This window comes from Syngnathus typhle, linkage group LG13 (genome assembly GCF_033458585.1).
Source record: "Syngnathus typhle isolate RoL2023-S1 ecotype Sweden linkage group LG13, RoL_Styp_1.0, whole genome shotgun sequence".
Taxonomy (NCBI): Eukaryota; Metazoa; Chordata; class Actinopteri; order Syngnathiformes; family Syngnathidae; genus Syngnathus; species Syngnathus typhle.
This window is the reverse complement of record NC_083750.1, coordinates 691,386-705,495: the sequence shown is the minus strand read 5'-3', so window position 1 is coordinate 705,495 and position 14,110 is coordinate 691,386. Positions and strand designations below refer to the sequence as shown.

At 41.9% G+C, this 14,110-nt stretch overlaps 1 long non-coding RNA gene across 9 annotated transcripts in view; it reads left to right on the top strand.

Moving 5' to 3' along the window:
• The window catches only part of LOC133165369 (uncharacterized), a 32,742-nt gene extending 19,170 nt beyond the window's left edge, over positions 1–13,572 (top strand). The window contains exons 3-10 of one of the 9 annotated variants that reach the window (XR_009717581.1): positions 5,740–5,870; positions 8,123–8,432; positions 8,984–9,041; positions 9,527–9,559; positions 9,659–9,812; positions 12,688–12,756; positions 12,859–12,948; positions 13,097–13,571. This is a non-coding gene — a long non-coding RNA (uncharacterized LOC133165369). Of the gene's footprint in view, positions 1–3,246; positions 4,467–5,739; positions 5,871–8,122; positions 8,433–8,983; positions 9,042–9,526; positions 9,560–9,658; positions 9,835–12,687; positions 12,757–12,858; positions 12,949–13,096 lie in introns of those variants that run through there. The other 8 variants (XR_009717576.1, XR_009717583.1, XR_009717584.1 and 5 more) reach the window with 8 other exon arrangements.
• Positions 13,573–14,110: the final 538 nt, after the last annotated feature.

Here is a 14,110-nt window from a genome sequence, read left to right as displayed (position 1 = left end):
AAAAAGCGCTGATCCGGCTTTGGTTTGTCCTAGCTATGAGATACGGCTTTGGTTTGTCCTATCTATGAGATACGGCTTTGGTTTGTCCTAGCTATGAGATACGGCTTTGGTTTGTCCAAGCTATGAGATACGGCTTTGGTTTGTCCTAGCTATGAGATACGGCTTTGGTTTGTCCTAGCTATGAGATACAGCTTTGGTTTGTCCGGGCTATGAAACAGCTGGGGTTCAAGTCCCAGTGGAAGGAACGGGCTAAGAAAAAGAACAGAGCTTCTTTTGTCAGGGATACAGAACAGGGATAGGGCAAAGGTTAGAGGTCATTATACGGGTAGAAATAATCAAGGGCCCTTTCCCTATCCGGGTGAGGGAAATCAATTGGTAGGGGAGTATGCAGCACAATGGAATGATCTTGTGCAAAGAGTGAGAACTATATTTCGAAGACGAGCGAATTATGGTCATTTGGCAGGAATCAAACAGAAGCCTGGGGAAGATACTGATGATTTTTGCTTAAGATTTGAAAAAGAATTCAGGGTGCATAGTGGGATCCCATTCAATGATGCAGCTGAGAGTGCTTATCAGCAACAGCTTAAAAATGCGCTCCTTACGAATTTCCGCCCTGAAATCGGCAACTGGGTGAGGAAACATTTGGTGGAAGTAGATGTTGCAAGTATGACAACAACTATGCAATGGGCCAGACATGCTGAAAAAGTGATCAAAAGAGGCAAAAGTTCTGATGTATTTCATCTAGGCAACGACGATGATGATGACCTAGATGAAGATACAACAGTGTTCTTCCATGGGTCCCAGCGGGCCAGAGGAAGAGGTAGAGGCCAGCAAGGTCGCAGGCCACCATATAATTCGAACCCCCCATCAGATTCTGACAACTGTTGAAACTGTGGGAGACGAGGACACTTGGCGTGTCGTTTTGCAAGACAAAACCAATCAAGGGGTGGGGGAAGGGGCAGAGGAAAAGTCACATTTACAGCATGACAAGCTTCCTCCACTTTGACCCCTCATGCTCATGCAGAGAAAGAAGTAACAGATGTCCATATGACAGCAGAACATGTCATTGTCGGATTATTAGAACGTTTTTTAGATTATTAGAGCTCCTGTCCATACGAGAAGTATGGCAATGCTGTTGTATGCCCAATGACAAATGACCAGAGATCAAATTGTGTGTGTACACTGAAGTTAAAATTTGCAAATCAAGTGGTAAATAAATGCAACTTGCTTCGAGAAGATAAATGAAAAATTAGAATGTGCTGTCCTCGCGTGCGTGGGAGGGACTAGCTCATGATCGACCACAGGAAATGGCCAGCCTGTGACGAATCATTGGTGCTGGGATCTACCTTACGCGCGCGAGAGCTGTGCATGTGTGTTAAAATGATGAAAATTGGCTAAACTTTTAGTATAAAGAAATTTGCTAGACTGTGGTCTATCCAATTTGCACCGCAGAACAGAAACAATTGAAAGATAAGAATGAGAGGAAAAGAGAGAAATCTGTTTGCGAGCAGAAAATTGATCCACACTAGTGCATGTTAAGTAAGAAACGACAGAACATGCTTTCAGGAATTGGAAGAATCAAAATTGTGAATTTAAGACATTGACATTTAGTAGAAATAGTTGACTGGTTGTGTTATAAGATTATACAAACTTCTATATGCGAGCTGAACCTGAGAGATTGAGTTCTTCAAATTTAAAAACAATGAAAAAATCCTGATTAGTTTGGAACCTTGAGTTGAAAATGGTATGTGAATGTTGTGTGGAGTGCTTGGATGAATTGGGACCAATGTGATGGAAAGACTCCTTTTTGGAGGCTGTGTGTGAGATGCAAATGAGCATTGATGACTGAATGCCTGACTGAAAGGAAAATACAGCTTAAGTGGTTGGAGTTGTTGGAGGCTACCATGGAAAATTAGTCGAGCGACTTTGAAGGAAGAGTGATTTTGAGTAGATAGGTAGATCTTTATTTGTCATTGTAACACGTACAACGAAATTTAAGTTAAATGCTAAGAAAAAAAAACAAAAAAAAAACAGACAAAAGAAAAGTAAAGGTTGCTTTTGGAGTGATAATTAACTAGAGAAAAAACTGGAGAACCAGTAACACATGCAGAAGATGTGTGAACTGGGAAATTGAGAAGCGTTTTGGAAAGGAAGTCAAATTAAATGATGGACTCATATGCAGTAAAGAACACATTCTCCCAAAAAGGTTTGTCAAGGTGTGAGGCATGGGCGATGCCAAGCCTCAGAAGGGGGGAGTGAGTAGGACAGATAGTGAAAGATAGTAAAAATACAACACTTTACGACATATGGATTCTCTAACACATTTGGCGTCATGCTATTAAGTTAAAATTTTCTCGAGCTTTTCTAACTTGTGCTGTAAACAATTGGAAGATGATTGAAAAATGACTAAAGAAGCTATGAGGAAGTGCTGTACGTGTTTGGAAGGGCACGCGCTTAGGCTAATCAACATTTGTTTGACTGATCAAAGGAACCATTTGCTACAGGACTTAACATCCATTCCCCCAGCCCAGATCCGACAAAGACCAGAGAATCTCCTCTAAAACAGGAGGCAATAAATGGGATAGCCTCTGTCATAAATGGTCTTTGGTTAGGGGGAATCATTAGGAAGTGCTCAAACTCTTCTCGCAAACACCCCTATCTGCCCAGTTCAAAAGGGCAATAAAATTGACTACAAGAGTTGCAAAGAACAGGCGAAGAACAGTCCTTGACCCGGCATTTGCGTTTGGCGGTCGTCGATGTGGTTCCAAGACCTGCGTCGCGTCTTGAGGTTTGTCATTTGTAAAATTTGGCCGTTGTGATCCTCCCAAACGGAAATAAATGATTTGGGCTTTTGTTGTAATTGGTTTGTGGAAGGATTGCAGGAGCTTGCGACTCCGGTGTCTCACCTGTGCCTTCCTGCCTTCCATTGTCTCCACTGAGACTGGACTGTGGCAGGGGGAGTGTGGTATTGTGGTGTGAAAAGGCTGTGGGAGACGGCTCCTGTGGTGTTGCACATGGACCGTTCTGTTCCATTGTCTCCACGGATGTTGGAAGGTGGGACAGGTGTTGAGATGTGATGGTGAATGAATGGGTGCCTTTGTGTCTGTTAGTTTGTACGTGTGCGCGCGCATATGAATGGCCTAGGTAGGTTGATGTGGAGGCGACGTGATCACAATTGAAGATAAGATCCCTCTCGCCTGTAAGTGTAGTACAAATTGAGATGAATAGGATTTGATGATTACTCAGGGGCACCATTGACGTCAAATGGTTCAATGGAGAAGTCCCGTTTCCTGTGGCTGGACAAGACAGGACCATCTAGTCCAGCTGGGATGGGTATGATAATGTGTCAGAGACACCTTGCTGGTCCTTTTTGCTCCCCAACGACGCTATTGACACATTACGTGAATGTGTCAAAACGGTGGGGGAGTAGAATGATTTAATCTACTGTAAGATTCAATGTTTTGTCAAATGTAATTGTTTTTGGAGTCTTAACAGGGCACGTAAGAATTCAACACACAGTGATGGGAGGAGCAGAAGAAACATCTCGAATGAGCCCATCTCACATGCCGTCCGGCTGGCCGGCAAAGGAGATACGTGGTATCATCTGTCCTAGTGCGCCCCGGTGAAGGTTTCCTGCCAGGAACCAGATCCGCCATCAACAGCGTCCCAGCCCCCGGTACAAACAGAGGCAGAATAGTCCTCTTCCCCCTTGGTTGCCAGGTAGTCCACCCTGAGCCACTGAAGACAACGACCACGCAGCAGATATTGACAAGTTCTCCCCGGACGGAGCAGATCTGCGAAAGGGGTGAGAATCGTGCTCACCCTCCATCAGTGGGCGTGCCAAGCCCCCAACGGCTGAACAATCACGAGCAATTTTTATCTTGATTGATAACAGTCTGGTCGCCTAAGGCAGAGGGACCGTGTAACTCTTTTCCTGCATTTAATCTGGCCGCAGGTTTTTAAGTTGCAAATACTTTGGACTGGAGTATTGAGGGAAAAACCTCACTGGAAGTTATTGCTTTCATTGTATTTTCTTACTTATGTTTGATTGTTCGGGTTTGACATAATCATATGATAAAACAGGAGGGATATGTTAGGGTTTGCAGAATATCTTTATCGTATGATTATGTTGGAATGTAACCTGTAATAATTTAACTAGTTTGTCCTGTCTAGACAAAATTAGTTTACCAAAGTGCTAAGATCCTTTCAACTGATTGACTAGACGCAGAGGAAGCAATCAAAGTTGCTTTGTTTACAGAAAGTCGTAAAAGGCCCCCTGCTATGCTTTGATCAGCAGGGGACCGTCTTCACCTTATCCTGTGTGTTCCCACACCCCCACTTTCAACCCCACTCTTTTTCTCTCAATAAATAAGCACCTGACGAGGCCTGAGTCAGACTTCATTCGACCATCGCTGTAAGCACAGCGACGAGTGAACTCTCCGCCTGCAGGTGTCTAAAATGACTAACTTGACTCCAGTGTGGTTCTTGCAAAATAAGTTAGAGTGAGCACCACCCGAACACCGTACATGAGAATTGGTTATTTCTAGGGGTGTAAATCGCGGGTTTTGTCACGATACGATATCATATCGATACAAAGAACTACGATACGATATTTGCCGATATCTTAAAGCCTGCTGCGATTCATTCACGATATATCACGATATAGTGACGAGCGATATTTTATTTTTTTAAATAAAAAATATAGAACAATATCCTGATTTATAACAATTCTTACGCAAAATCAACAAGGTACTGCAAACTCTTTATTTAGGAAATTACAGGATTATTGTAGTATACAAAGTGCTTATTTTAACACTGAACTTTGATGTCGTGTTTTTTCTTTAAATATAAATATAGAGATTTGTGGTCCCTGAATATTTGATCACCGCATGGCAAGATTTACAAACTGCACGTGTCTTGTCCGTTGAGCCATCTTTTCTTTAGAATCCAAAGTGCTTCCAAACGAATGACTTGAAGCCTAAAGGGGAGCAAATTTCCTCGTCTTTTTGGACACTAGCCATAGCACCAGCCCAGGAGCCGCGTACTAGTTGTCGATTCCCCTTTCACGTGCTTAGTCTGCTCACAACACAACACTCGCGCACTGCTCCCAGAAAGAGGAAGCAAGCAACAATGAACTGGATTTCAAAATAAAGTCGCGTCTAATGTCCGAGGTCAAACACGGCGATATAAATCGATGTTTACCTTTAGCATCGATGCCAATAAATCGTCGAGCATTATATCGATTAATCGATTTGTATCGATGAATCGTTACACCCCTAGTTATTTCTGTAACCTGATATGGATGTCTATTTTAGGTTATTTTATAGACGTCTAAATTACGTCTATATATAGACCTGAAATAGACGTCTATATTAGGTTATTTTAGGTTATTCTATAGACGTCTAAATTACGTCTACATATAGACCTAAAATAGACGTCTATATTAGGTTATTTTAGGTTATTTTATAGACTTCTAAATTACGTCTATAGATAGACCTAAAATAGACGTCTATATTAGGTCTATCTGTAGACCTAATTTAGACGTCTATATTAGGTCTACACATAGACTGAATTTAGACTTTATTTATATTAGGTCTATAGAATAACCTAAAATAGTCTACAGAAAGACCTAAACTAGACGACGAAATTAAATGCATCAAATATGAAATATTAAACCCAAAACCAATCTGTAATTTGAACTGAATTGAATTGGATTGAATTCATTTGTTTCATTCGCAGGGTACAAAAAAGTTACAAAACCATTCACTCCGGATGAGCTTTGGGATGATGGCATGGAAAATATGTCATTTCCCTTTTTTACCCATGGGTTTGTGACTCCAGATTTAGCACAAGAAGTGGCATGTGAAAAAGTAGGTGTTTATACATTCTGTCATTAAAATGTGCACCTAACTTTGTTTTGCGCTCAACAGGCCTTGGAACTCTAAGGCAAATTACTTCAAAAGTTAAATTTGTGTTGTGTCATGTACCGTTTTTTTCCGTGTATAGTGGGCCCCCATGTATAATACGCACCCTAAAAATGGCATGCTGATGCGGGTAAAAAGCCTGTACCCATGTATAATACGCACCCAATTTTTATGAATTTCTTTTTATGAAACTTTTTTTTTTTTAAGTCCCAATGATCGTCACACACGCAGGGAGGCAATGGGTCCCCTTTTTATAGTCTTTGGTATGGTCTTAACTAGGCTGGATGTACCGTTTTTTTCCGTGTATAGTGCGCCCCCATGTATAGTACGCACCCCTAAAAATGGCATGCTGATGCTGGAAAAAAGCTTGTACCCATGTATAATACGCACCCAATTTTTATGAATTTTTAAAAAAAAAAAATTTAATTTTTTTTTTTTTTTTTTAAGTCCCAATGATCGTCACACACGCAGGGAGGCAATGGGTCCCATTTTTATAGTCTTTGGTATGGTCTTAACTAGGCTGGATGTAATTTTTTTTGTTGGCGTTGATTTCTCCGACTGCCCGTAAACGCACCACCGCGCTCCGTGCGCATGGAGCGTGTTTGAAGTGAACAGCAGAGAAGAAAGGAACAAGGCAAAGTGTTGTGAAATAAAATATTACCTGTAATACGGATTTAGGTAGAGAACTGAACTCTCGCTCTTCATATAGCTGACGTGTCTTGCTCATCCGTTCTGCGCATCTGTAATGGCGGCCTCCGTATGATATCCGGTTTGCGTGTGTGCGAGAGCGAGAGAGAGCGAGAGAGAGAGCGCGCGAGAGAACGCTCAACCGTAGCGCGCCGCCGACCGCCCAACTGCACCGGGCTGGTCGATTATTGTGACAGAGCCGTCGCTGAAATTTAGAAGATATTTTTAAAGTCCTGATGTACTTTCTAAAATTTAAGTGGACCTCAGTGCGCACTGCGCAGGGAGCTTAATTTGGTGCGGTCGCGCAACCGCAGCGCGCCGGGCGCTCACTGTCGCATTGCTTAAAGAGCGCCTTTGTGTTTTAGGATGAACAGCAGAGACCAAAGGAACAAGGCAAAGTGTTGTGAAATAAAATATTACCTGTAATACGCATTTTGTTATTTGCTGATTGAAACTGCTAATTAAACTGTGAATTGAAACTAATAGGAAGAAAACAACTCTCGCTCTTTATATAGCTGACGTGTCTTGCGCATCCGTTCTGTGCATTTTATTTCACAACACTTTGCCTTTCTTCTCTGCTGTTCACTTCAAACACGCTCCATGCGACCGCAATGCTCTCGTATCAGACGCTTGCTCGATCACCTGCTCGTTTGCTGTCCCGTGCGCGCAAGAAGCGCGGTGGTGCGTTTACGGGCAGTCGGAGAAATCAACGGCAACAAAAAAAAATTACATCCAGCCTAGTTAAGACCATACCAAAGACTATAAAAATGGGACCCATTGCCTCCCTGCGTGTGTGACGATCATTGGGACTTAAAAAAAAAAAAAAAAAAATTAAAAAAAAAAAATTTTTTTTTTTTTTTTTTTTTGTACCCATGTATAATGCGCACCCCAGATTTTAGGACAATAAATTAGTTAAATTTTGCGCACTATACACGGAAAAAAACGGTAATTTTTTTTGTTGCCGTTGATTTCTCCGACTGCCCATAAACGCACCACCGCGCACGGGAAAGAGGCGTGCGGACGTGAAAAAGGCGGCTCTGTATGGGAGAGACGTTGAAGAGGAATAAAAACACCCTTGGAAACCAAAACTTGGTGATTTCAAGTTTCATTTCGAGGGACATTTGTCACGTCTCGTCCCCAGTTTTGCTATGTGTCTAGGTTGCCATAGTTTCTGTTCGCGTCGCCCCTCTCTTCCTGTGTCACCTCAATCGATGTAACGTGTTTTGTATTTAAGACCTGTCTGCCCCTCGCTCACCGTCGGATCATTGCATGTGTTACTGTCATGATGTCTGTTTGGTTTCTGTTCCTGTCTTTGGTAATGTCACCCTGTCTTTTTGTTCCACGACTTTGTAGTCCTGTTGTTGGTTTTGTTTTCTAAAAAAAAAAAAAAAAAAAAATTTTTTTGTACCCATGTATAATGCGCACCCCAGATTTTAGGACAATAAATTCGTTAAATTTTGCGCACTATACACGGAAAAAAACGGTAATTAACAGCGGTTGACTTCCGGAAGGGTCACACCCAACACCTGCCGCTGACCATCGACGGTGCTGTGGTGGAGAGAGTGAGCCGCGCCAGGTTCCTGGGGGTGCACGTCAGTGAGGATCTCTCCTGGTCCACCAACACCGCATCACTGGCGAAGAAGGCCCAGCGCCGCCTGTACTTCCTGCGGAAACTCAGGCGAGCGAGCGCTCCTCCGGCCGTCATAACTACATTTTACCGTGGCACCATTGAGAGCGTCCTCTCCAGCTGTATTGCTGTTTGGGGTGGCGGCTGCACTGACTACAACTTGAAGGCCCTGCAGCGCATAGTGAACACGGCTGGTAAGATTATTGGTGCTTCACTCCCCTCCTTGAAAGACATTTACATCTCCCATCTCACCCGCAAGGCGACCACGATTGTGAGTGATGTGAGTCACCCCGCTCGCTCTTTGTTTGAGCTTCTGCCCTCTGGGAAGAGGTATAGGAGCCTGCGCTCCCGCACCACCAGACTCAACAACAGCTTCATACTCCAGGCTGTTAGGATCCTGAACTCGCTTCCCCTTTCTGCGTAGCGTCCTGTGCTTTCGCGCTACGCTTACTGTCTGCTGTATGCACACTGGCTCCGTTTTGCTCCTCTTATTTATTGTGTTATCTGTTTATTTATTATTTATTCATCATTCTTATTATTTATTGTTTGTGCCTTCTTGTTTTTATATTGTGTCGTTTACTTGTATGTCTATCGTGTAATATGTCTCGTCACCGTGGGATAGAGAAAACGTAATTTCGGTTTCTTTGTGTGTCTTGACATGTGAAGAGATTGACAATAAAGCTGACTTTGACTTTGACTTAATGGGTGAATTGTCAAATCAGACATCTTATTTTCCCCTTTTCAGACTCCAAGCCTGGAGATAAGAGGAGCATCTGTATTAGAAACTGACCGGACTCCACAAGGTACAGATTGATTTTTGATTTATTCTTGATTGTAGAGGTAATCACAACTGCTTTGCATTATCTTTGGAAGTTGATCTGTTATTGGTGGTTTGAATATACTTAGTATGTATGCTTAGATATTGTCGCGCATATGCAAAAAGTGTATGTTGCAATCTTCAATATGGTACTTGCATTTATGACATGTCATTCATTGCGTTAACTTTCACACTCCGGAAACCATGGCGGATGACAAAGTGCAAAATAAAACCCAGGTTTACCCTGTACATTTTCATAATTTGGATAACAACTTGTAGAGCAAGCAATTTTATCAGTCCTATTTTAAAATAACGTGATTTGATATGTACAACAACCAAATTAATTTGCACCACATTCAAAGGCACAGACAGAATGCCACCATTTTTTTTTCAAACAGGGCAAAGTTTATCATTGGAAAATGGTTCATTTGAATCTTGCAGCTAACATTTGCTTCATTCTTCAACTGCTAGGAAGTGAGTGTGGAACGTCCATGACAGGGAAAAGTAAGAGGGGTTTTTTTTGTAGGCATTAGTCATTTAAAAATAGGTCATAGCTGCAGTAATTTAAGTGAGTATTTTATTTTTATTTCTCTTTATTCTCAGAGCTTCTGAAGGTCATCGTGTAGCCCCCTCTGACAATCCCTGGGCTGAGGAGCCTCAACTCTCGTTCAGAATGTGACGCGGAGAGTGGACGGTGCCCATGACTGATCTAAAGACCTTTGACATGATGTTCAAGGGAATAAATGACAAACAGGATGTAAGACTGAATGACAGAATTGGTTAGTCAAGATTTTGGATGTCCCCCCCCCACACACTCTTGATATCTTACAAATGGAACCTGTAGGGTTCCGTTTGGTTTAATTGCTGTACTGTCAAAGTTACTGACTTTTCAGTTACCGTATTTTCCGCCCTATAAGGCGCACCTAAAAACCTAAATTTTTATCAAAAGTCGACAGTGCGCCTTATATATGGATCAATTGATGAATTTGGTGATCCATACTGGTTGTACACAGTGCTCTGCCAAAATGTTTTAGTACGTTTTAGTACGACTAGTAAATTACAAGGTCGCATCGCTTCCCAACATTACGGTAACTGTAGTCAGGGGGCGTCACCGAATAGGTGTTGTACCCGCGAGGCTATTTCATTTCAAAATAGGCTGCTCCGTTAATGTTTTGAGTAAATCTACGGATCGATATGGAAGGGAAACATAGGTAAGTAGTACCAATGCGTTAGATCGAACTTTAGTCAGTTCCGATCATTTTATAGGAGATCGTTTGAGAAACGCGATTGTTTACACTTTGCTGAGGCTCATGGGAGATTGCGAGCTGAGGCTCACGGGAAACTGCGGATGGCTAATGCTATAACGATAGCTGCCATACGCGCGAGGCTATTTCATGTCAAAATAGGCTGCTCTGTTAATGTTTCGAGTAAATCTACGGATCGATATGGAAGGGAAACATAGGTAAGCAGTACCAATGCGTTAGATCGAACTTTAGTCAGTTCTGATCATTTTATAGGAGATCGTTTGAGAAACGCGATTGTTTACACTTTGCTGAGGCTCATGGGAGATTGCGAGCTGAGGCTCATGGGAAATTGCGGATGGCTAATGCTATAACAATAGCTTCTATACGCGCGAGGCTATTTCATGTCAAAATAGGCTGCTCTGTTAATGTTTTGAGTAAATCTTCGGATCGATATGGAAGGGAAACATAGGTAAGTAGTACCAATGGGTTAGATCAGGGGTGGGCAAACTTTTTGACTCGCGGGCCGGACTGGGTTCTAAATTTGGACCGGAGGGCCGAACCAGGAGCAGATGGACGTAGGCTTTGTGTGAAGTCATATAAGCGACCTGTAAAGGTCATTGCATAAAAGATTTTGGCCTTTAGTAGGTAGTAAAGCATGGATATTCCAAACAAGTTTTTTGAAAACAAATGCATTTATTAACAGCATTAATTTTTTTTAAATAATAATTCACTAAAAAACTGCTGATTCTCATAAAATACGACACTGTTATTATGAATAACAGTCTCCATCACTTCAGTGCCTGCAGGTCAGATTAATGAAAGATGTTTATCTTATGAGATCACATCAAACGGCAAACATTCTGACCAAATATATCATCTTGAAGAATCGGTGAAAGCATACATCCAAATAAAGTAATCAAAACAGCAACACGGTGAGGGGTATCTGAAAATCAAAGCAGAGTTTTAACTCACAATTACCTGGCAACAGAGGTGAGGAAACGGGAAACACTTCCTTTAAGTAAGCCTTAAGAACTTTACAGGTTAAGATTAGTCGCAAATAGGTGGTGCATCAATGTCCTTGAGCATCCTGCATTGTTTGAAAATGAGAATGGTCGCTAGTTTCAATCCCTGCTATGTGTACAAATCATATTCAAAATGCATTTTTTTACAATAAACTTGAGAGCCTCCCGTTCATTTTCAGTGGGAACAGTGTTGTTGGTCTCCCTTTTTTGCTAGTGCGTCATAGTCTGGAGTAAAATTTGTTGTGGCAATTCTTAGGAGAGATCCGAGGTGTTGGTCCGTTTACCTCGATCTGTGATGGGTTGATGTTGATGTGGCTGAACGTCACGTCGCGTACGTCGAGCTAAATTGGCCACTCTCTTTTAAACGCTTGGCACTGCTTTTCCTTGGGCGACTCATTTTAATGGAAGGATTCCAGGGGAAGGTTTGTGGGCGGCTTTAGCGCAAAACTGCATCTGAAAGCTCAGCGCGCGAATTACAAGAATGCAGATGTCACAGCCCACGATCTAAATTCGGGACTGATACGAATAGAGCGAGAGTGCGCCATGTCCGTACTACTGAGTACGTACACGCACTTGTGAGTGTGCACCAAGCTTTCTGACACGGCTTCCGGTAGTAAATGCGCAGGCGAGCGCTTCGCCATCTACTGGGGAAACGCAGTCATTGCAGGCAAAATGACCAAAAAAAAAAGTTTAATAATACAATTTGTTCAGGGTCGGCGGAACGGATTAAACGGTCCCGTGGGCCGGATGTGGCCCGCGGGCCGTAGTTTGCCCACCCCTGGGTTAGATCGAACTTTAGTCAGTTCCGATCATTTTATAGGAGATCGTTTGAGAAACGCGATTGTTTACACTTTGCTGAGGCTCATGGGAGATTGCGAGCTGAGGCTCATGGGAAATTGCGGATGGCTAATGCCATAACGATAGCTGCTATACGCCCGAGCCTATTTCATGTCAAAATAGGCTGCTTTGTTAATGTTTCGAGTAAATCTACGGATCGATACGGAAGGAAAACATCGGTAAGTAGTACCAATGCGTTAGATCGAACTTTAGTCAGTTCCAATCATTTTATGGGAGATCGTTTGAGAAATGCGATTGTTTACAGAGGGCTCGTTAGTTATTGGCTAGTGGGTGCATACCGCAACCCTAATCAACCTCAGTTTGTTGCAGTAAACCTTCTATTTTATGCGCCTTATAGTCCGGTGCGCCTTATATATGGACAAAGTTTTAAAATGGGCCCGGTGCGCCTAATAGGGCGCAAAATACGGTACTTTTTTGTTTGATTTACAAGAAAAAAAGTCCTCAATTCAATTTTGTCTACTCTTAATTACACTCTTCTGAGACACTGTTCATAATTCCTTGTATACAGATTGCAAAGCAGTCTTGTGTTTGGAGGCCGCTGACTTGGAGACCTGCATGTTTCCAAGACCATGGACCGGTATGATTAGTTTGACATCTGTACTGTAGATTAAAAAAAGACAACAGTGAAGGCTTACGATGTGGTGGCTGCACTCAATGTTGACATTTTCATCTGTTGTAGACTCTACACAAATGACAATGACAACGTTCAATATGCGTGCTTGTCTGACTCGTGCAGAAAGCCCTCAGGAAGATTGCTCTGATAGCACTGGTAAATTAAAAAAAAAAAACCTGTCTGTCCGTTCTTGTGCGATTGCTTCATGTTCGAAATGTGCGACTGACATGAGATGCATCAAGGAAGAAAAACTATTTTACAGGTAGCCGTGTTTTTTTTCCCCATATTCATATTTCTTTTACAGAGTAATCCCAAGGTCTACAATGGGTGGTGCCAGATGTACATCGAGTTCATCTTTTTAGAAGCTGTTGGCGACACGCCACGGATGATGAAACAAGGACCGCAATCGCTTTAAAATTAGAACGGGCTCCAGCGCTGAGTCGCAAAGGGGGCTATCAAAAGCCCACAAGAGAGTGATGTTTATATTGTTGTGTTTTGCCGAGCTGGTTGTTTTGTTTGATATGTCCTACATAAAATATGTATATATTTCTATTGTAACGTAGTAGTTTTGTTCTATTAAATAGACCACATTTTTTAATACTGTATGTATAGTTTTACATTTTTAAACATATGATTTAAAAACAGTGCACATTTATATTTGTGATGGTTGGATAATGTTTGAAAACATTTATTTATTTAGGTTCAATTATCATTTTGGTTAACTTTAACATCAAAAGATGTATTTATATCTGCAGGTAATATAAATATGACTGTTACTGAAACCTATTTCTGTATTTAAAAACGCATTTATATAAATAAATAATACATTTATATAAATAAATAAATAAATAATACATTTATAATGAATATACATATAAATACGATGAAATAAAATGATACGACTGACGTAAAAACAAGTACAAATGACAAAAATAAAACTCACCATTACGTTGAATTAGTGGGAGCACTGAGTTTGTTGCTCAGAAACGAGCCGGTCCCATCTAGACGTTATCGGAGACAATGACACCCGAAGTCTTTTATTGCAGGATGCTTGGTCTCCATGTGTTGAAGCAGTTTTGAATGCTTCATTGCCTGGTTAGTTAGCCTGTCGCCACATATTAGCTTTGCGGGCTCGACTGGGGAAACATGTCAATCAGAGGCGTAGCCAGGAATTTTTCCCGTAGGGGTGCGCGCCCACAGGAAAAAAAATCTAACATCACCCACGCTGTTCGCTGATCGCTAAAACAACATCCGGGTCTGGGAGGCAAACGGTGAATGGATAACATCGCGCACATAGAATAGCGCAAGCACATTTGCG